Genomic DNA, 23,512 nt, shown 5'->3' with positions numbered 1-23,512 from the left:
AAAGAGAAGCTCATTTTGCTTATCCAATAAAAATGCTTCTTGTTCAGTTGATAATTTTGCCTTTTGCAGACTAAGGATAGGGATCATTCTTAGTGAATTACTTGCAAGGTATGCAGTAAAACAGTAAGCAACAGGAAGAAGAAGTACAGTCCGATAAAGAACCACTCCAGATTTTGCAAATCAGAGACTGTAGCACAACTAGTCCTTGATTACTGATTCTTTTGACAGATGTATTTCATGTCCATTGTATAGTTAAATTTGGCTTGGAAACATTTAACTTCATCCTATTTCAGCTCCCAGATATTGTTTCCCTTTCTACAATGTTTCTTTTTCAGTGGTCTGGTGTGTCGAATTATTCTCTTTCATTTGAATGTTTCCTGAAAATTCTCTTCTTCCCAATGTTACATGAGCAGTATACTAGGTGTGTATATAAGTATTATATTAGTTGTGGGTCTTTCATCTTGATACACATGTTAAAAAAAAAATAAAATGCTACAGCAGAACATATTCTATCAGTATCACACAGAGTATCAGTGTCACAGCTAAGCCCTTCCTCAGACTACTTCCTTCCTACTTTGTAATAGCTGGATATATTACATCAGATTTACTTTTCTGGGATAGAACTCTACTGTAAAGATCTTTTTTTCCTAGGCACAGGAGTCTGTGTCCGTTAGCTGAGGAGGGCACTGGATTCAGGTTCCCCATATACTAAGCATCATCATCTTTGTGATAATGGATAAGAGGTAAGCAACACCATTTGCTATTTTTAGTAAAAGGACATATGCATATTGCTCATTCACTCTGAACAAGCTTTCTGGACTGGCCTGAAGGGAATGTCTGTGCAGAGGTTTCCAGGTGAAGACAGATGGGTAGGAATCATTAAGGTGCTCAGTGCTACCAAACTGGGAGAGGTTTGGAAGAGAATTGCCTGCACTAGTAGAAACTCATTGGCAAAATTGCAAGTGCCTGCAGGTGTTAGATGCCTAAAGAGACACATTGTGGTTTTGAGGACTGTGCCTGATAGTTAAACTAGGCACCTGCATCCATGCTTTGTGGATCTTAGTATATACATTTAAATATTACTGGTCATATCTTCCATTTTCTGTTGCCTCTGAATGCAATTAGGTGGAAATCCCCCAAGTCCCTTGACAGTCTGCGACATCCTTCTTGTAAAACAATGGCATGACAATTTTGCTAGAAAATAATTATTTGGCATTTAAACCACCAAATATTATTTCTATTATATGTTGATATGTCCAGAATTAGTCTATTGAGCTACAACCTTCATGAAAGTGTAGGTTTTTGCTGTATATTTTACAGCTAAATGTTTTAAAAGCAGTTTTACTTTCTTTCCCGTTTTAATTAAATGGCCTGTAAGAGGCATATGACCAAAGTTTCTCTGCCTGTACCTTGTTATTTCAGAGGCATCAGATTATACAGTTCTGCATTATTAGCTATTTTAAAAGTGGTAACAATGTTTTTATAAATCAGCTCCCAGTAGGTATTGGTTAAAATTAGCACAGATACTGCATTTCTTCAGGTGCTAGTGAGAACATGGTTTTGGTCCAGTAAATGCCTCAGCACCAAAAAATTTCAAACCCTCCAGTGTAATTAAAGAATAAAAGGGCTATAATTTCTTTTTTATCACTTATTTATGATGAAGAAATCAGGAAATTATGAACAAATGTAATTTTCTACCAAAACACTGATTTAGTTTATCTCAATTGGGTTTTATAGAACACGGAAGAAATATTTTTATATTCATTAAACCTGAAATATAAGGTCACAAATATCAGATACCATTTTTATTAAAACAGGAATCAGTTCTAAATAAATTCTTCTTATGTATCAGCCAATTCAATGCATCTCTATTGCCCTGATAAATATTAAATTTGGACCATCAGAAATGTACATAATTCTCTGAAATTCAGAAAGCTAACATAGAACTGAGAAAGAAAAATCACACAGTGTCATCTGCTATGATTTTTGCTCATATGTCACAGATCACATTTTATGGCCGGAAAAATCTCTCCAAATTTTAAAATGCAACTGTCCAATAATTCAGGCTTATGTTAAAATAATTAATAGAATGAAGATGCTACAGGGAAAGAAACTCTTAAGTTCAATACAAAATAAAAAAAAAAAGACAAAAAAAGGTGCTGTTTATAATAACTGTTTACTTATAATTTTCTTATACAAGATAAATGGGTACAAAATTGATGAAGCTACCTTTAATGAAATTCAGATGCTTCCACACTAAATATCATAAATAGAAGAAACAGTTACAATGCTTCCTCTTAAGTGTTAGGAAAAAAAAACAAAAACAAAACAAAAATCAAACAACCAAAGGTTAATTCCTTCATGTTTAAGATTTACCGAGATCTCAATCACCACAATTTTCTAAAAACCTTTGCTTTCTGAATGATAAAAAAGGAGTGTGAAGAAAAAGCAGGTACAACCTATGTACCTTATGTTGCTTATATCAGAAAAAAATTTTTTTAAATTTGACAGAAAAAAATCAGAATTTTGTACACCAGCAGAAGTATCAGTAGACAATAACTCCAATCAATCAGTCAGTGTAAACCTTGCACTGCCTACGCATTGGATTTCAGTGTGGGGCTGGCAGAAAGACTAACTTTGTGCAACTTTTCCACTACAGACACTATCTAATCGACAGTGAGCCAAAGATCTGTTTTTCAATCTGCTCTCATACATGAAAACTCTTCTATGACTGTACATAAGTGTCCAGCATGTTCAGAAAAAAAAAAAAAAAAAGCTTAATTTTTAGATCAATTTCTTAAATTGGACACTGGAATTTGAACTGGTACCTCGAAAAGCTCTTGCATCTCTCTTGTTTTTTTTTTTTTTTTGTACACTAACACCAAATTGGTGCTATTTCCAGAGTTTGTTGTGATTTAAATGTGCATGTGACTACTGAAAGCAATGAATACTAATGTTGAAACAATTTAAGTACAAATTTAGTATCTAACTCACCATCAGTGACCAAAACACAAACTAATTTGATTTCAGAACAAATACAATTTTTAAACACTAAGTGAGCTTTATTCTCTCATTGCATAGCTTTCCCAAAGTCTGTGGAAAATATTGTCCTTTTTATTAAAAGTGCAGTTTTAAACGATTTTACATGCTTCTGACACAATTGCACAAAGTTCACAAAGTTGTATGTATTTTTAATAATTCTGATTATTTTTCTCACTTTTCCTATCTGAATTGGTGATTGATTTGGTAATTCAGATAACGTTTGCTGCAATGGAAGTCGTATGTCTAGTTTCTGAAGTGATGTGAGAAAATCTATCAATCTTACTGCATACAAAGATGAAGTTCCAAGTTCCAGTGATCCACTTACTGGTCTGGCTCCCTGTGAATATTATGTGAACAGGCAATATATGCCTTTCTGTTTACTAATCACATTTATGTATGTTGTCTAGATGGTTTCAGCTTGAAGCTGAAACACGCCATCCTTAGTTTTTTTCATCTGGCACAGTTTACTTAGAAACATTTTCAAATAAGTAGCTGGATCAGCATATGAAAAATACAGGAATATTTGTGCACCTATGAAGTCAAGAGAGCTGAAGCCTGGCTGGAAAAATCTCAGCAGACACCAGTAGGAGGACTTCTACCCAGGAAAACACACAAACCTGGTGATTATGGTGATACTCCTAAATTCAATGATAGTTATATTTAAATTTAATAATTCTAATGCCATAGCATGATATAAAGTCAATATGGCTAATTGTTGAAGATGTCTGTTTTCTATATTGATCCCTAGGTCACTTCAAATATGAATGCTCACTACAAGTAATTTCTGATAATAACATGCACTTTGTGAAATTACAAGGACAGGGTTAGGGTATTTGTTTATCTTTTAAGGACAAAGCAGAGATGTCTATCTTCCTCTGATTGCAGTGAGTACTAAGTTTGTAAATACCTGTACACTGAGCAATTCAGGTTTAACAATGATACATATCTTCAGGACCAGATGCAAGCTATGTTACTGGGAACAAGCACAAGCACAGGTTGGATTGAGCTTTGATTAACCTGGTCTAGTGGAAATGTGTGTGGCAGGGGGGTTGGAACTAGATGATCTTTAAGGTCTCTTTCAACCTAAACCTTTCTATGATTCTAAGATTCTATGGTTCTGTATACTTATCATCACCATATGATGTGTATAAAAATTATTGATGTTTTTTCTGCACATGTAATTCTATGTGTTTGATTGGAACAATAATATCCATTCAAGATAGCATCTTATACAAGTTATATCACAAAATACATATCCATTTTAAAATAACTGACTTTTAATAAGATGCATAAACAAGGTAATGCTGAAGACAAAATTCTACATTTCAGAGTTCAAATGCTGACCTGACTTAAAATCTACACCCATACAAAATTAGGGGAATGAAACTGCAACTTTTACAACTGGAATTATGCTAAACTTGCTTTATTGAGAAAGAAGAAAACCAACAAAACCCCAAACAGAACTCAAATTAAACTGAGACATTTAACTCTTTGTTCAAGAAAGCTTTGAATCAGGCTTTAAGTAATTGAATGAGTTAATGTTATTTAGTTTGAACACTGAAGTGATTTCTTCAAGACACTGTTAAAAGGCAACTTTTGATTTTTGCATTTTCAAATAATTCTTTTAGCATAACTGCAGCTGTAACAAAACTCGCATCACCTTCTCATCAAGTTTTAAAATGATGATTTTAAAATGATGCTTTTAGCTTAGGATATTTGCTATCTAATTATAAATAAAATAACCAGATACACACAGGTGCGGGTATTTTGTCATTGTGTCATACCATGAGAGTAAAATAGAAATATTTTAGGAGGGACAGTATTAATTTACATGAGTATCATGGTTTAAACCCAGCTGGCAGCTAAGCACCACACAACCACTCACTCATTCCTACCCCATGGTCAGATGGGGAGGAGAACTGGAAAAAGGTTCAACTCATGGTTTAAGACAAGAACAGTGGCTAAAACATACTGTGACTTTAAGAATAGACTAACTTCATGCAATGCTTACTTTACCAGTATTGACAATAAAAACGGAGTATTGCAGAAGCCAAAACCTAAATGAAAGGTCTTAAGAAAAGGCAAAGGGGAAGTTAGGATCACAACTCCCATTAGGAGTTAATGAAGTAGGTTATCAAAGTCTTTTTTAACCAGTATCTCCCACTTGCATAAATATTTATGCAAGTACTTTTCTATGTTTGAAAATCAGCTGTTCTTCATTAAACAAAAAGGTGTTTTAGATTGTTAAAACTTATTTCTTTCTGCTTGGAACCTGGATAAATGTTTTTCATTTAAAGAAGATTCTAATTAGAACATAGTTATTTATTGCAGTTAGTAAATTTTGCACCCAGAGCCTGAAACCCATGAAGCCAATTTTTTATTATCTTTGTCACTGGTCCATGTAAACATCAACAGCCCTTACATGGAAAAAATAAAATAATAATGAAAAAGCATCAAGCTGCAGTATTTATTTCCTGTCACATTGCTTGTGTCCTCATTGAAGGTATACCTTTAGACACGTGGATAAATAAATCCTGAACTTCATATTGCTATATTAAAGATACACTATCACCAAAACCACAATAAAATATTGCATCATGTTCTATGCTTCAATAAAACCAGTTATGTGGCTCTATATGAAGAACAAAATGAAACAGCTGGTAGATATGTAACACACTACATGGTAATTACTTTCTTAATATGAGCCATCAACAACAGTAAGAAGGAAAATAAGTTCCTAAACCTGCCATTCTTACTGCAATTAAACTAAAACAGTTTATTATGAAAGCCAAATACACTTCTGGGAGGATGCAAAATAAATAAACAAACAAGAAAACACTTATCAAATGAAACTGGGAATACAATTTTGCACAAGCTGTGGTTTTATAATGTATTAAACATAGTCTGCTGGCAGAAAATATTTATTAGAGCTGAAGAAAAAAAATCATAATGAATAATTTACTCAATGAACTTAGCATCTTCTTCAGCTTGCAGTGTGTCTGTGAAAAGATGATTTCTTCTGTTGCATTATGGTATACAAAACTTCTGAACAATTAAAGTTAACTTCTGTAAGGTAACTGGTTAAAATTAGTGATCATACTCCACAGTAGAAGAAAAATATTTTCTCAGAAATAATATGATAACTTGCATGGGTCAACCACACAACATAGCAGGCTTGGCAAACAGATGCATTGAAGAGAGATAAAAATAACAGAAAACTCCTCCTAAATTCATTGGGTCATATGTCTATTTGATAACAAGTCTTGAAAGCCCATGAACTCTGAAACTGATTGGATAGGGAAACAAAGTATCAAGAAAACTTTGGCAATATTAAGGAAGGTAAAATTTAGTTGTCATTTTGAAGGTTATCACAAAAATATCTTTACTAGACAATACCTGCACTGAAAACCTGAAAGTTTGAAAAGCTGAAGTCAGAAAATAATGACAGGCAGATCATGATCCTATTGATGACCAGTTCTCTTAAGTAATCTCTTTTCTCTGAGTTTTGCAAATTACAAAGTGTATTGGATTTGCATGACATAGTTTTCTTAGCAAGGGGGGCACAACATGGCTTCTTTGAGAAGCTGCCAGAAGCTTCCACTGTGTCTAATAGAGCCAATGCCAGCCAGCTCCAAGATGGACCCGCTGTTGGCCAAGGCCAAGCCCATTAGTGCTGGTAGTAGCATCTTTTGGATGACATAGTTAAGAAGGGGGGGAAAAAAGCCTGTGCTGGAGCAATTGCAGGGGGAGAGAAAAGTGAGGATATGTGAGAGAAAGAGTCCTGTAGACACCAAGGTCAGTGCAGAAGGAAGGGGGGAAGTGCTCCAGGTGCAGCCTGTGAAAGACCCCACACCAGAACAGGGGGATATCAACAGGAGGATGTGACTCTGTGGGAAGCCTATGCTGGAGCAGGCTCCTGGCTGGACCTGTGGCCCCATAGAGAGAGAAGTTCCCATTTCCCATTACCCTACTCTGATCTGATTGGTACAAATTAAACTCATTTCCCCTAGCTAAGTTTGTTTTGCCCATGAGGGTAATTGGTGAATGATCTCTCTCTGCCCTTATCTTGATCCATAAATCTTTCGCTATACTTTCTCTCACCTGTTCAGTTGAGGAGGGGTGTAATAGAGGAACCTTGGTGAGCACCTGATATCCAGTCAGGGTCAATTCAGAATGCAGAGGTTATTAAAATGAATTCCCAGGTCCTTTTAGTAAATTCACCTTTAAGATACTAGAATTTTGGATGTTAATGCTCCTATGAAGTGACAGAGTAGATGAATGCACTGGTAACCTATAGATTATGCTTGAAGTTATTTTAAGAAGGCTGTTCAGAGAGTGCAGGTTCCCTCTATAACACTTTCAGAAGTCTCTGTGTGGGAACCAAACCTCCCCCTCTCTTTCTTTCTCTAAATCATAGAGAAGAATGTGCATGTTAGGTCCCATCCTGACAAGGGTCAGTATTTTAAAGTGTAAAACTGGATCAGAGATACGTTTGTGGTTCATGCAGTTAAATACATCCTAACAGAATAATCTTATCAGAGTCAGTGATTTTCAGCCATATTCACAGGCCTGTTACTTTTTAATTTTCATTCATGCCCATTGTTCAGGAGAGAAACAGACATGAAAGCATGAGATACTCAGTTTTCCAGTATCAAAAAGCTTGAAAATATTAAGAATGTTCTAGTTCATTAAATACCCACTGAATGCAAGCCAAGGCAGCATATTTTGAATCTGAGCATAATCTATTTGTGATTAAACTGATTCCCCTTGTTATGACTTTATTTGTGAATACACAACTGTGTAAATCTGGACTGGTGCTTGGCTTTTTTATTTCACACCTGCTACTGAACATCTTTGTTTCACAAACGCAGATGGTGTCAATTCCCAGCTGATGTGATTGGACACTATTAGCAAGTTAAGGGGTATGTTTCACTTATGGAAATTATCATAGTTTTGTTTCTTTCAATAGCACATTTTATTCCAGCTGATTTTTTTCTCTCAGATTACATCAGTTGTCTATCCAAGTAGACAAATTAAATTTAAGAACTTTCCTGGATCGAATTCACTTTATATGCTGTCACTTCTACTGCCACTAAGGGGAAATCCTGCCTGACCAATTTGGTGGCCTTCTACGAGGAGGCTACAGAACTGACAGACAGAGGTAGAACAGTTGAAGTTATCTACCTGGACTTGTGTAAAGCGCTCGACACTGGCCCCCACGACATCCTTGTCTCTAAATTATAGAGACATCAATCTGATAGATGGACCACCTAGTGGATAAAGAACTGTCTGGATGGCCGCACACAAAGAGTTGTGGTCAATAACCCAATGTACAGTAATAAGTGGTGTTCCTCAGGAATTGGTGTTGGGAATGGAGTTGCTCAACATAATAATTATACATAAACATAATAATTAGAACATTCAAAATAGCAGCTTTTGAACAAAATATATTTCAACTCACAGTAGTGCACTAATAAATTTAATGACTTGGGGACATTTTTCCAATAAGCTTTTTAAAGGTTGTCCCCACATTAAACCCTGAAGCACTAAAGCAGGGAAACATTCAAATTCAATACTTATTTGTATATTGCTAGCATTTAAAAAACCTGGCAAAACTGTATCTGAATGTCCTAAGTAATTTATATTATAAATACAATACTTATATTAATTATTATTATTATTAATTATGAATATTATTAATATTTGATAAAATTATTTCAATTGGAATACCATACAGTCTCAACACCAAAAATCCAAGAGGGAAAGAAGTGTTACAAACACTATGCTCTGTTCAAAATCCGACAGACTGCAACACTTCAGTCTCTGTCCAGAAAAGACTACACAGAACATCTAATTAAGAAGACTATCGCAACAATTTCTCTCTTGATTTTTGAGAACAAACTTTTCACAGTAGGGCCATTGTTCTTTTTTATCAAAACTAATGGTTTTGCAGAACTTATTAACTTCTGCACTAGGAAATTATTGGCAAATTTTAAGTAGAAATAAAAATGTGTTCTTCAGCACAAGACCAAAAAATTCTTGCCATTATATGTTTTTATTATTGTATATTTGGGGTATTCATATGTGTCTTTATGTATAATATAGGGTGAAAGGAGATAGAGACCTTTTGATAACTGGGACTTGGAAAGTAATTAAGTATTTGCTTTCTATTAACTTGATTAAACATTACTTCTACTCATAGCACTATATATATTATATTTTATTCTTCCACACTGAATGAGAACTGTGAGGGGAAATATTTTCCTTATGACCAATTTTACATCTAAACATGCATATTTTATGTGTACACACACAGAAATTTGAGCTTCTAAGTTTGGTGATATGCAGCCTGAGAAATCTTGAAGCTTTAGGGAACATTGAGTCACTTGTTATTTGTTTAAAAATAAAGGTTTCCCAAGAGGTACATACTCCAGAAAATCTTGTTCCAGGCTTTATAGTTTGCCTAGAAACTCGGTTATTCTCCAAAAGATGCACTACAAATAAGGACTTTTGCAAAATAGCCACAATCTAAACATTTTGCTTTCTAAAGCTTTGCCAAAAATCAACCCTGAATTAAAATGAAGCTCAAATCTGACAAGTCCATATGTATAACCTGGCTTACATGCTCTGTAAATATCAGGCATGCAAGGTAAAAAAGCAAATTTGGACCATGCTGTGCTCTCTATTGCAGGAAAGGGGGGAATTATAGTAACTGAAACTGTAAGATAGAGAGTAACCTCTCCATGGATGGGATCTGCATAGTGCCCTGTGGAAAAATCCGTCTGGTTTTGTCCAGTGCTGGGTTCCAACTGAAAAATAAGAAAAAAAAAAAGAAAATTTGTTCCCTAAATAGGCAACTGAGCAGAAGGAAGAAATAACAGCTGCAACACAGTTTTAGTCAAAGAACGGCAGAGTAAGAAATTGGAATATAGCATTCGAATGTGTAAAATGAGCTACAACACTGTGTCTCCAAATGGCCATAAGGCAATACATAGATTGATAATGACTAGAAGTACTTATTAAGTATGATTACTTTTATTTGACAAAGTTCAACAGCTTTTTCTGACAGATAAAACTGTTTTGAAGGTACTGCTGAAAATTTCCTGCAATTCAGAATAAGATTATGTTGCATTAATGCAATTTAGTAGTGACATTAAATTTCATAGTAAACCTCACTGCAGACATCCAACCTAAACTTTTGCTTGAAGAAAGAAATCACACCTTGCCATACTTCAGGTTGTAGATATTTTTGAAAGTCAGGAATATTGCCATACATCAACAAGAATAGCATGAATGATTTGAATCATTTGACCTCTTAGACTATCATGACTTCAAATTCAGCTTCATGGGACATACTTACATAATTCACCCCTTACCCTCTAGGCTGCAATTTGAGTTAGAGTCAGATATTCTGGTTTCTCTGAAGTTGTGAACATCTGTAATAATTAGGATGGAAAACACCTCATGAAAATTTCTAAGTTGTAAAAGAGAAGCTTTCCAGGGCACATCTTGTCACTGAGCCAGGAATCAAGCTTGGGCAAATATCAGAGTGCAAATGAAGAGAAAATGAAGCATTTTAATTCATTATTATCTTGTTTAAATGGCCTAGAATAATTTTAAAGAAAGACAGATTATATTTCTCATTTATGTAACAAATTCTAAGAGAAGATCTCAAAAGACCTGATAGAAGCTTCCAGTAACACCTCTTGAAGGGATTACTACTTCATGATTTCATGTAAGCTTGCAAAGAGGAATAACTAACGCAAAAAGACTAGGGATTCCACTCAAGCAACGCTATCAGAAAGATTAAGAAACCAAGTCTGAACTCACCAATTTTTCCTTTGACTGTAACAAAATAGCCTCCAGAGCTGTGTAATGCTGGGTGTTAATTATGTGCTGCAATGCAGTGCATACCCTGAAAAGCAATACTGCCTTTGTCATTTATGACTGATTACCCAATTCTGCCTGTGTTTGATAGAAGTTATTTCCTGAAATTTGCTTTGCAATTCAGTTCATGTTTCTGCTCATCAGTTTCCTTCAAGCTGCATCATTTTGCATACTTTATCACAGACAACAGAAATGTAATGCTAGGAAAAATATTCACTGAAATGCACTTGGTGAGCCCTGCAGTATTACCATCCACTGCCACACTGTCTTTGTTCCCCAGTAACAAGCTTTTCCTAGGCAAAAGCTGCTCTGAATTAGTGAGTACTGTATCATAAATCCTGTTCAGTGAGCAGCACATGCCTTGTTTTATCATCTGAATTAATAATTTTTTTTAGCTCTCCTTCAACAAATAACATCAGTCTACTAGTACCACACCTCAATGTACATGGCTGCCTTGAGTACCTGCAGTGAGTCTAGCAAGGTGATTTTTCAAGCACAGCTATCAAAAGTGATCAGTACTTAGTCTGTAAGTAAACATGCATGCGCTTTACCTCTGCACTGAGTCTCCACCTCTTGTGCATGAATCAATTAAAGTCCAAATATTGTTTTATACCCATTTACTCTTTAGGGCTTGTCTTTGCAAGAAAAATGTAGAGGCATCATTTGCACTGAAAGGTTAGTTTTCCCACCATAAAACCCAAAGATGAGCTCTTTGAAATTACATACCCCGTAGCAAGCTATCTCTGCTTGTAATTCTTTCTTATAATGAGCTAAGGCTCAAGTGCTGCCAGGCACTAACAGATGATAAAGTCAGAGGACCAATCTCAGGTTACCTTCAGTAATAAATGTTCTAAAAAATTTTGCTCAGGATTTTTACTAAGAAAACAGCAGGGAAATAGAGTACAATTCAGGGAAATAACTCCATTCTATCGTAGAAACCTCCTCACAAGATAGAATAAGTTGTTTTCTCTAGGAACATTGTTTTCATTCCATTACAGGAGAGGTAATGGAGTCACCTAAGTGTAGGTTATAGACTCTTTTAAAAAAATTAATTTACTTACAAAATCAATGGCTAAAACTAGTCCCATAAGGCAAACCTAGTTTCATAACTGAAGCTCTTCTCTTGCACTAAAGAATAAGCTTCTTGATTAATGATAAAAATCTTCAGTTTTCTTCTGTTTTGAGTAATAGACAAATTTCCCATTCACCAGGTACTAAAGTGGAAGATGACTTTAAAAAAACCCAAAGTTTCAGCTCTTGCTTCATAGCGCTGTAAATCTTGTGGGTAGCACTGGGGGTGGGATGCTGTTGTTTGGTTTGGTTTGTTGTTTTGTTTAGGTTTGGGGGAGTTAGGGATGGGAGAGGGTAGCCCTTGCTTACTAGTAACAACACAGGCTTTGTATTAGGCTAACACAAAAGCCTGAGGACTTGTCTGTGCCTGTTGGGAGATTCGTTTTGGGCTGTAACAAGAGTTATCTCTCCAGTTCCCTTTTTTTCTTTTTTAGCTTTCGTTTAGATTTGCAGAGTTGTGTAATATCAGGCTTATTTGTTTGATGTCAGGAGATAATCTGTGAAGAATCAGCTATCTATGATGTTGATAAAATGCAGTGTTGAAGAAAACCAGCATGAGATGGCAGCAGGGGCCATGAGTTTGCAGGACAAGGAGTGATAATGGTGGCTGCAGGGCAATAAACAATTTACCAGGTCAAAAGAAGGCAACCATGGGAGTTTTGTAACACTGATTTCACATGTAAAACACATCTCTGACAGTAAACTTAGGTATAGTGTGAACTTGCACACCAATGAAGGCAGCCTAAGGTACACTCTGTAGAGCAACATAAAAGTGCCCCCAAACACATCCTACAGTGAGGAGAATCCTCTCAGCAAAGGACATAGAATGCTAAGTAAACACCCACAGGCTGAAGGCTTTCACCTAAGTGGGATGAACATGACACAAGAGAAAAGAAGATTCATTAGAAAGTGTCTCTTTTTAACTTTACAAAATTTGAACTCGAAGTGCTAATGTCACTGTGACCAAACTAAGAATTTTTTTATTAGACTTAATCGAAGGTAAGACATTAATTCTACTAACAATAAATTACTGGGCTTGCAGTGGTGCAAAATCTTTTTATTTACAAAATTTTGAGTATAAAATGTTGATGAGAATTTTTTTTTTTCAAAAAAATCCCTATACTTTCCCTGAGGATTTACTTTTCTTCTGTTTAACTGAAAAGACTGCACACACAACTGTGTCTATATTAGCATAGAGTTTCCATTTAAATTCAAGACAATATGGGAGAAACAAGCCTTCCATTTTTGTCTCAGTGACTGGGAAGCAGAATGCCACATTTTTTATACAGTTGTAAATAGGATGTTGATCAGCTGTAGAAAAAAAGTACAGGAAAAATTAAATGCATTCTTTCTTTATTCCTTTAGATTACTAGACTTTTATATTTTTCTTCACATTTTAATCTAGAGTGCATCTGCTGCTTAAAAATTAGACTCAAAATAAATCTCTGGCATATCCAGTAACAAAGCTGAAATGATAAAACAAATTATTCAAAGCTTTGTGGAAAATGCACTGAGCTCTCAGAAAGAGGACTGCTGACCTCTCTGTGCAACTCATTAAATAATATGACCCATTTAAATTTAGATTCTGTAGGCAAGATGATAAGAAACAGCAGCTCTTGTAGTTTTCATTTAAACTGAATATCAGAGGAATGGGCAGGCTAATATTAATGCAGGATAATGGTCCTGCACAACCAATTAGAGCTATAGATTCTAATCACCAAAGTAGCTGAATGTGAAACTATTTGTATTAATGCTGAAGCATCTTTCATTAGACAGGCATAACCCCATTAAACCCAAGAATATTTTTTGGTTTTGTCCAAATCTTTTCTGCAGCACTGGCTAAAGTTCCATCAAACAAAAAAGAACAGTCATTGTGCTGCTGCCAAAGTCATCATCTATTGATACAGAAAAAGAAATCTATAATCTGTACAGTCAATATGTAACTGCATAATTTGTTTTTAATTTATTTAGAAGAATGGTTAAAATTGTATTTAATGAAGGGTACTTAAAGATATATTTCAGAATGTTCCTGATTTTATTTTCCTTTAATCTGTTCTTCATGTCCTTGTCAAAAGAAATTTTCTCTAGTGTGTTTGAATATGCCCACTTCAGTTAGTGAGAGATATAAGTAGTGTCTTTAAGAACAGATAAAAGTTATCCAGATGCCAACCATTCATCAACACAACTTGAAACAGCTTAACAAGATTATTCCGTTTATTAAATCATATATTAATAACCAGACATACATAGATATCAAATCAAGTATCCTAAGCAAAAAACCCAAACTGTTGTACTTTCATTTTAAATTAGTCACATGAAGTCTATAGAATGAATAGCTTTCCTTGATTTTTACACACATGTGAAACCAGTCACTGAGAGCTTTTCTGTAAGTTCAGTAGGATAGCATATTTGAAAAAATAAGAAATCTGTTTGCATAGCACACAAATTGTATTTTTGCTCATATTCTTCTTCATTCAGATTTTTATGCTGCTCCATACAAGCACTGATGAAATAAACCACAGAAATGTGAGATCAGTATGAACATGTAATTTAAGACAGAATATAATGAAAATGTCTGAATAGAAATATTAAGGAATAATAAAGAAATAAATATTAGTAATTGGAACCATCTACTGACTAGCAAATGGCAGCAATAGTCATAAACTTGTAACACCTAGGGAAAGCTATATTTGCTCCATGTTTGTAATCATCTCCAGGGGAATTGGTCATTGAAGGTGATAGCCTGTGAAAAAAGTCAATAGATGAAGAATGAGTCATAGATGATGAAATCCAAGACTGTGTCACAGACAGTGAAAATGGGCTCAGACACAAGGGCGTTCCCTTTTCACAGCATCAGCTATGGTATAATTCATACACAACATTATTTCTGGCTTCCTTTCAGTTCTTCTGGATTTTTTTTTTTTTTCCATCTTGATATAAGCCTCTAACCCTTCTCCCTTACCCTATTGCACATCACTATTTACTGTGAGGGTGGTGAAACACTGGAATAGGTTGCCCAAGAAGGTTGTGAATCCTTGGCGGAGTTCAAGGCCAGGTTGGACAGAGCCTTGGGATACATGGTGTAGGATGGCAGGGGGGAGAAACTGGATGATCTTCAGGTCCTTTCAAACCCTAACCGTTCTATGATCTCCACCTACAAGACCTCTGAACTGTTATCATTCTAATACTAACTGCTAAAGTTATGCCTATGATGCAAGTTCTTTTCCTTTTTTTTTATTTTATTTTTATTTTTTCACAAGACAAAGTAGCAGGTTGTCAATGGGTTAAGTGTTCAAAGCTAAGATCACTTAGGGTAATTTTATTTTCTGCTAGGATTTACATTTATGCTGTGAGAAGTGGAAGCATTTCATAGCCAAAAACTTAACTGCTACTGAAGCCATCTTGCATCGACTACATATATTTATATACACAAAAGAGATCTTTTTTACACATCTTCTTCTGATCTTTATTAAATATTTTAATCTTTAAAATACTTGACCAATGCTCCAGTAATAATTGGCCTAACAGAACTGTGTGAAGGAGGAAGTGAAAAAAGTCTCACTGACACAATATTTTTCAGCAAGCCAGTGAATAAGAGCTTTGAGCCATGCTGAGTATGAAATTTGTAGTTAAGGCTGATTAGTGTACAGATTGTAAGATGCCCTTATAGTGTCAATAAATCAGAACAAAATTTCACACAAGAGGGTAACTAATAGTATTTTGCTGTCACATGAAAGTGCAAAGATGTCTAAAACCATAGCCACAAGGCTGAGATTCTAATTGGTTATGAAGGTGGCAAAATTAATGTAAATCATGTTTGCCCTTTCAAGCTACACAATTAAAATTGGCAATGGCATTAGCATTCTCATTAAATTTTGAATAAACAAAAAAATCACCTAAACTCCTGTAGAAACCTGACCAGAATACAAACCACAGTTATCAATACCAGCAAGGGAACTAAGAAAGGAAATCTGAATGATTTTAAGGAAAATTCTTCTAGATAGAATATTTTTTAGACATGGTCTTGAGGAGTTCAGAAAAATTAACTAAGAAAAAAAATGTATAGTAGATTAAAACTTCACATATAAACATTTTTGAATATTACTGAGCCTTTGATGAAATTAAGAAACATTTTTTCATTGAAAAGCAGGTTTCTTGTTCTGTAACTACCCACCCCTGGTATCCTGAAAACTTACACTAATGGTGTTCTTCCCAATGCTTGCAGATTTCTCCAGGTCTGCTTAAAGTTCAAATTTAGTAATCATTCTTTATATTTCACCCCAGACATTAATACTACCAAAGAATAAGATGTTTCCAGAATGACAGTTTTCTTTGAAAATGTGTGACATAGGCTTCTCCTTTGACAGTGAATCCTATTAAGTTTCTGGAAGTGTTTTTTACCAACAAATGCTTTTTCTGTGCTGCAATGCCAATCAATAGAAAATGTCCTTTCTTTAAGAATGCCATCTGAAACAATTTCAGAAGAACTATTTAAGGTCAAGATCTGTGAGACCTGCTGCTTTTTTCCCCTCCACATAGAGTTTTAACTGGTAACAGGATGTTCTTGGCAAATCTGTGTTGGCAGTTATTTCTTATTTTGCAGGTGCTTACAAATAATTTCTTTGCTTTACCATTTTTCAAGGCATTTTAATTGAACAGAGTAGCCTGCAACCCGTAATTCCTTGAGTTTTCTCCTGATTCAACTGCTTGTACTTTTATTTTTCTTTTTATTCTTATTTTTGTTCTTTTTTTCCTTTTTTTTATTTTTTCTTTTCTATTTTCTTTTCCTTTGCCTTTTTCTTTTTTTTTTATTTTTTAGAAATGCATTTGCATTTTTTCAACTGTTAGCATTACCTTGAGATTCTAAAAATAACTACTGCTATTGTGTAATCTGAATACATGTGACAGATTAATACTTTTAAAGTTTCATGTCATGCTTTTCATACCAGTCTACACTGGTAGTGCATCTCTTTTTTACCAGTATTCGTTACATTAGTTGTTAAAAACAGCTGATTTTTTAAGACATCACAGATGAAAAGAAAATGATTTGCTGTTTTGTGTCATCTGTTTCTAGTTTTGCTCTTCACAGAGTTATGGATCACTACTCTCCTTGAAAATGTTTTTGCGGACAATATGCAATAATACATGTACGTTGTAATAAAGTCTTGCTTTCCTTGATATTTTCCAGCAAGTTGCATTGCATTTTACAGTCCAACCTTTTAGATTTTTTCTTGATAAATTTTTTTTTTTTACATTTGCTTGGAACATTTTTTTCCTGTGTATTAGAATTTTTTTTAATGCTTCATTTATCTCTTTTGGTCAAGGTAAACTACAAACTTACAATTTGCCAGTGCTGGTCTTCTACACTCAACCTTCACTTATATTAGAATAATTTGCTTTCAACTTCTTAAAGATCTGACAACTCTCCTTCATTCCTTAGAGCAACTAATGTACTTCAAGTTTATTGTTTTCCACCAATATAATAACAATTCTCAAAACTCTTTTAATTATTACTTAAAGAATTTCAGTGTGTCTGTTTTTCTGTACAGTCAATCTCAAACCTCAACCATCTAATCCAGTCTGCCACTTCAAACTGAGCCAGGTTTGATGATAATAATAAAACATAGTTCTTTACAGTACTACTCAAGTCATGCAAGTTTTTTTCTGCTGTGGTAATTAAAACATAATCTTGATCTTGATTTAAAGCATCTGGATAAAAACTTCTTTTTCAAGATAGAATAAGAAACTGACAATCGAAATAGACTTACAGAAGCTAATTAAAATCCCATATAACCATGTTTGAATATTAAGAGCAGGTTTGTTTGGACTAACCAGGTCTTACTTGTGCCTGAAGCTCTCAGCTACTTTCTTGCTTGTAACAAGACTACAGTCTTCAGTGAAAAGAACAAGTGAGGTGTTAAACAGTTGTTTTCAAGATCTTCACTGTTGCAGAAAATCAGCCTTGACAACCTCTAGATGGGCTTCTTCTTGCAGAAAAAGGTACATGAACAAGCACTGCAAGGCTGCTCCCAAGGCTGAGAATGAATTTCAAGTGTAGACAGAGGTCACTGCAGCATGGAGGACTCTACATACTTGTCAGTGCTCCAAAGCATCTTCTTAAACTATTAATACATCTTTATGCATCTCAGTGCAATAGACATGACTACACGGCTTCTTTTGGGTTGCTTACAACACATAAATGAGAAGTGAAATACCTGACTGCAGCTCCCAGAACCTTCCTGTTACCCCTGCCTGTGACAACTTAGTAAGAGTTACTTTGATAGATGCAGAGAGCAAATCATCAGTATTGCTAAGTTCTACATTGTTTTAATGAGAATAACGAGTTTATCTTATTCTTTAAAATTTGCATTTTGTTTGAATTTTACCTTCATTTCCTAAAGAAATCAGGTTCTGGCAAGCACTGTCTTGCTATTATTTAAGCTACTGATTAACTGCAATTAGTTTTTACTGAATATTCAAAGTTACCAAGCTCCTACAGTACCAATACTGGAAAATTGATAGAACATAGTTCTCCTTCCAGTTGAAAAGAAGTTTTTTATTCATAGTGAGAAGAAAAAGTCAGGTACATAACCAGAAGTTGCACAGGATCTGAATAATCAACATACATATATATACCTGACCATAACACATGTGACTACTTCCCTGGATGCAGAGGAGACTTGAGGATACTGTAGTGGTGATAGGTGCTAGGGATGTGCAAGAGCTGAGAGTGCTATAAAAACGGGAAAACAAAAGACGGCAATTTACAAATCCCCACAGAACTGGACTTCATACTTCCACCACTTATGAATGAATGGATCTTTTTCACCATTTGGCAGCACTGAGCCAATTCTTATAAAAGTTAACTAGTCACCACTTTGCAGCATGAAATAAATATATAAACAAGATAGGTAGATAGATAGATATAAACAAGATTTTTTCATTTCTGATACATCAGAACCATCAGATTTAAATGAGTCAGTATCCATATACTGTTTTCTAATGATGAGACTTGTTTCAAAATTTTAAATGAAAGACATATGGGTTTTACATTGGTCTTCCTGAAAAAAAAATGCATACTGAATTTTGCATACTATTATGTTGGCCTTCAACTACCTTGTAAATTATATTTTGAAGGTCATTTCTAATACCTAAATACTACTAGTTTGTGTGATTTACCTAATTTGTTGCCCAAGTAATTTACATTAGTAAAACCTTTACTTGCTATGTAGTCCTAACTGTCAGTGCTGGAATCTCTGCAAGCAGACTTGCATGTGAGAAAAAAGGCTGGATAGAGCACAAGCTGGAATGGTGCATTCAAACTTGATATCAAAGGTTGAAGAACAAATTCAGTTCACTAACAATATAATTAAACTGCTCTTCACATCAGTGGCATGGTTTCTACCAAGAAGGGAAATGGGTCCTTTGACCTGTGATATTCAGAAGTGATGCCACTATGCTAACAATGGAAATATGCACAATGTATCTTGTAAAATTTTCTGTCTCTTGTTTGAAAGATGCTTTTTGTTCAGTTATGCACTAACCTCTAAACCGATGCAGATAATACAAGGACAGGGTTACATTATCTATATAAAGCTTCTAGACCAAGGGTTTGAGACTATGAATACAGTGGCACAACAGAAAAGAAAAATAGTACTGAACTTCAGCCACAGCTGTGCACACCTCCGTTAAAGGTTAACTGAAGTAGCTTTGCTGTGCTTTTAGATCTCTGGAGAGTCTCAGGCTTGTAGCAGTGTCTTTGTGAAGGCTCTGCAAGGGTAATTGTGCCCTTTACACAATTTCTTCGTTTTGACAGAAAAAAACTTAGATTGTGCACTTTTCTTATCCAGTTATTATAATCTTCTGCTAGTGTAAAATAAAAAATATTCTTCACTGTAATTCATTATTTTAGCAGTTTTTTCTGTGGTACTTGCAGCTAGAAAAGTAATAGAAATACACCTTTTAATATATCATTAGGTCCTTGTACCATCCACCACTTCCTCCACCAAAAAAAAACCAACCCCGAAACCCTAACAAAACCAAACACAAAAAACAACAAAAAAAACCCACAGTAAAAAATCAACCAAGAAGCAACAGAAAACCAAACCTGTGGGTTTTAACAAAGTATTTGAAAAATCTTCACCAATTACAGACTACTGACTTCTCCGCATGTTAAATTATAATGAAAATTTTATTACCGGTTTACCAGTGAGATAGGCTAATCTTCTCAAGAGATACTTAGCTTCAAAAAAAATTGGGAACAGCTCTCAATTATGCAGGTACATGAAGAGCCAGAGTATGAACCTTTTGAACTAGTTGGAGTAGGGTACACACAGAGCAATTCAGAGCAATAAGGTATTTCTTCAGGCTCGACCTGAAGCATATGGGGATCTGTTGCAAAACAGAACTTAAAAACCACCATAAAGTCTTAGAATACTCCACAGCACCCTGCTTTTCCTCTTTGCTTTTTTTTTCCTTCCCTAAATAAATTTTCACTGCTTTGAGCTTGGCAGAAAGTTCTACACCCCAGCCTAGAAGGCAGTGAAAGCAACTTATCTGTTCTTTTAGACAAACTTATTGAAAAACCACCCAAAGCAGAAAATAGAACAAGATGGAATTTTTACATGTGAAACATATTCAGTCAAGTAGAGGTGATATCTTAGTACTCTATTACATGCATCTCTCTCTAAACTCCCTTTCAGCAGGTAACTACACTTTTCAGTTTCAGGTTCTTCCTTACCATTGCACTCCTCCTTCTTCTGTTAACGAATGGGCAATCAATGAATTAGCATGTTTATTTTGTTTTCTAACAGCACTCAGTAATTTTTCAAGTTTAAACATACATTTCTTCACCTCCTGATACTTTTTACATCTACTTAACACATTTCTCTTAACTGCAGCAGTTAGGGAATATGGAAAACAACATTTCTTACAACAGTTTGTCCTGGTCCTTTGTCTATTTTAATTTTAAATTGCTTTAGAGAAAAGTTTTCTCCTCCAGGCATGTTGCATTAATCTATAAAATATAGCTCTGGTTATACAGGTATTGGTGTTGTCATAAACAGTATTCTTTTCCACAGACAACTTATCATCATATTTCCCTTGCAATAGGGATTCCAGTTCCTTTGGATTTAGAATCATTATAATTTTTTAGTAAAAAGAAATGCACCTTGTCCTAGAAATCATTAACTTCCACTAATCATGAAATCCCTTTAACTTCCCTTGAAAATGATAATAGGTTTGTGATGGTATAAATGACAGAAAAGGATGTATATGCAGTATCATATATGCAATATGCAATATCGAGTTTATATATATATGTGCATTATATGCTACAAGACAGCTGCTAGAATTGGCTTATTAATATGGAAAAGTTAATTCATAACAATGTTGGATGAATGAAGAACCAAAGTGAAAGACCTAAACTCCAATGCTACTATGGAATGTAAAGATTTATCAGCCTATAGAAAAAAAAGTTTCTAAATTTACGCAGCAATTCAAAATACATCTTTAAATGATTAAAATAAAAGTAAATATTATTCAACATGAGAAACTGAAGAACAACTCTAAATTACTTGAAACTATTACTTTGGAGCCATACTTTGGTTTAAGGGAAACAGATTATTGCATTAATGGCTTTACATATAACTTGCCAAAATATTCAACTACGTCACTAACTGAATTGTGAGGCATTTCAAATATATTAAAATAATAAAGAGCAAACGTATTTTCTTGAAATGATAGTTGAACAAAGCCTAAAAATTGATATGATGCTGAATTATTCAGCTATTTCTCTGACACCACTTCAGTGACAAAAGTTTTATTATTATATAGTCATATGGAATGCTTGAGCAACATTTTGTGTGCTTGAAAAAAAAATTAAAAAACCCTTTTATTTATGAGATTTAAATATTCACATTACTTTTAATTAATCAACCATGCATCCTCACCATAAACTAAGAAATAATTGAATTTCTGGAAGAAAAATAATTTAAAACAATATCATGTTTTTACATATATTGTCTTTTGCTCATGCAGAACAGGGGCAATATTAAAGGATGAGAGAATAAATAAGGTGGATGACTTGCATAATTCCAGTTAATAATAGATTACTTTTTAGTTGTCAGCTAAATTTACTATCTTTTCAATTATTATTAAGGCTTCCAGGGAAGAAGTGCCAGAGTTTAAAAAATTTTGTGTTTACATTCTGTGTGTTTTATGTTGGTCTCAGAATAGCTACATCTTATGCCATTAGCTCTTTAGGTTGGGGAGAAAGGAGGCAATCATTTTGTAATTAATGATAAACTCCTATCTAAAGACTCAAGGCCTATTGAATTTGTCAATACAGAAACAGTCAAGAAACTTAATCTGAAGTAACTGCTGAAGTGCATTAATTAAAATTAATTAGAGCTCAGTATTGATCCTTTTGTTCAGAATTTCAATGGTTTTAATTCAATGTAGTCCACTTCAGACTTCAAAGTGAATTAAGCTAAATTCAATTAGGCCACTTTAATTCTGACTATGTGCCTACATTGGGATTAATGCATTTTAATTTTATACAAGACTACAGGAAATACAAAGAAACTCTACAGTGAATTGCCTACTTCATAACAGCTGCCTCTGCATATATACTGTTTTTGAAGAAAATTAAATTTAAGGTAATCTTTTTGCCTTGTAAGGAGGTGGGAAAGATTTACTGTTTATTAATATCTTCCTTTGATATGTTGGGTATGTACTTACTTCCATAATCAATTTAGACAAACTTTCTTGAGCATCCAAGACATACCTTTTTTTGCTGCAATTACATCTAAAAGAGTTTAACGAGAAACTGACTTCCAAATGTAAAGCAATAAGGTTATGTTGGAATTTTTCCTTAATGTTTCTCACATGAGAAGTTAATTTTTAACAAAATATTTTCAAAAAACTTGGCTTTATCCTAAAAAGGCAGTTTTGATGAAAACTTGATCACTCCTGAGTATGTCAATAGCAATACTTGTTCTCTTTTGTGAGCAGTGAATGAAAAGAATCTCAGAAATACATTACTGATCTAACCTTAATGGTCTCGTTTTTGTGGAGAAATTGCTCTGTTAGGCAAAAAATATGCAATCTGAAAATGTTGTTAAGTTTTCCCACATATCGGAGAAAATAGCTAACTCAGAGTGGCTGATTTTTTGTACATAGTTTTGGAAGTAGATTAAGGAAATGATGTAAGAAAATTCAGTAATGTACAGAAGCAAAAAAAAAACACAGAAAACTTGCTCTTCAGCATGCTTTTACTCTGTACCATAAATGGTGCTCTCCACATCATATATGTAACAAGCACACTACTAAGCTTAGTAAATGAAGTTACTCTGTAATTGAGGTAAAATATTATTCTCATCATGGTGGACTGCAAATCCACCAGATCTTGATTTGCAAACAAAGCATCAATTTACAGAAGTGGTTCAAAAATATAAACACAGACTCAGAAGGCAATAGAAATTCTGAGTAGTAAAAAATATAAATAATTATT

The sequence above is a fragment of the Melopsittacus undulatus genome, chromosome 1, assembly GCF_012275295.1.
Source record: "Melopsittacus undulatus isolate bMelUnd1 chromosome 1, bMelUnd1.mat.Z, whole genome shotgun sequence".
Taxonomy (NCBI): Eukaryota; Metazoa; Chordata; class Aves; order Psittaciformes; family Psittaculidae; genus Melopsittacus; species Melopsittacus undulatus.
Note: the sequence above shows the minus strand (reverse complement) of the source record.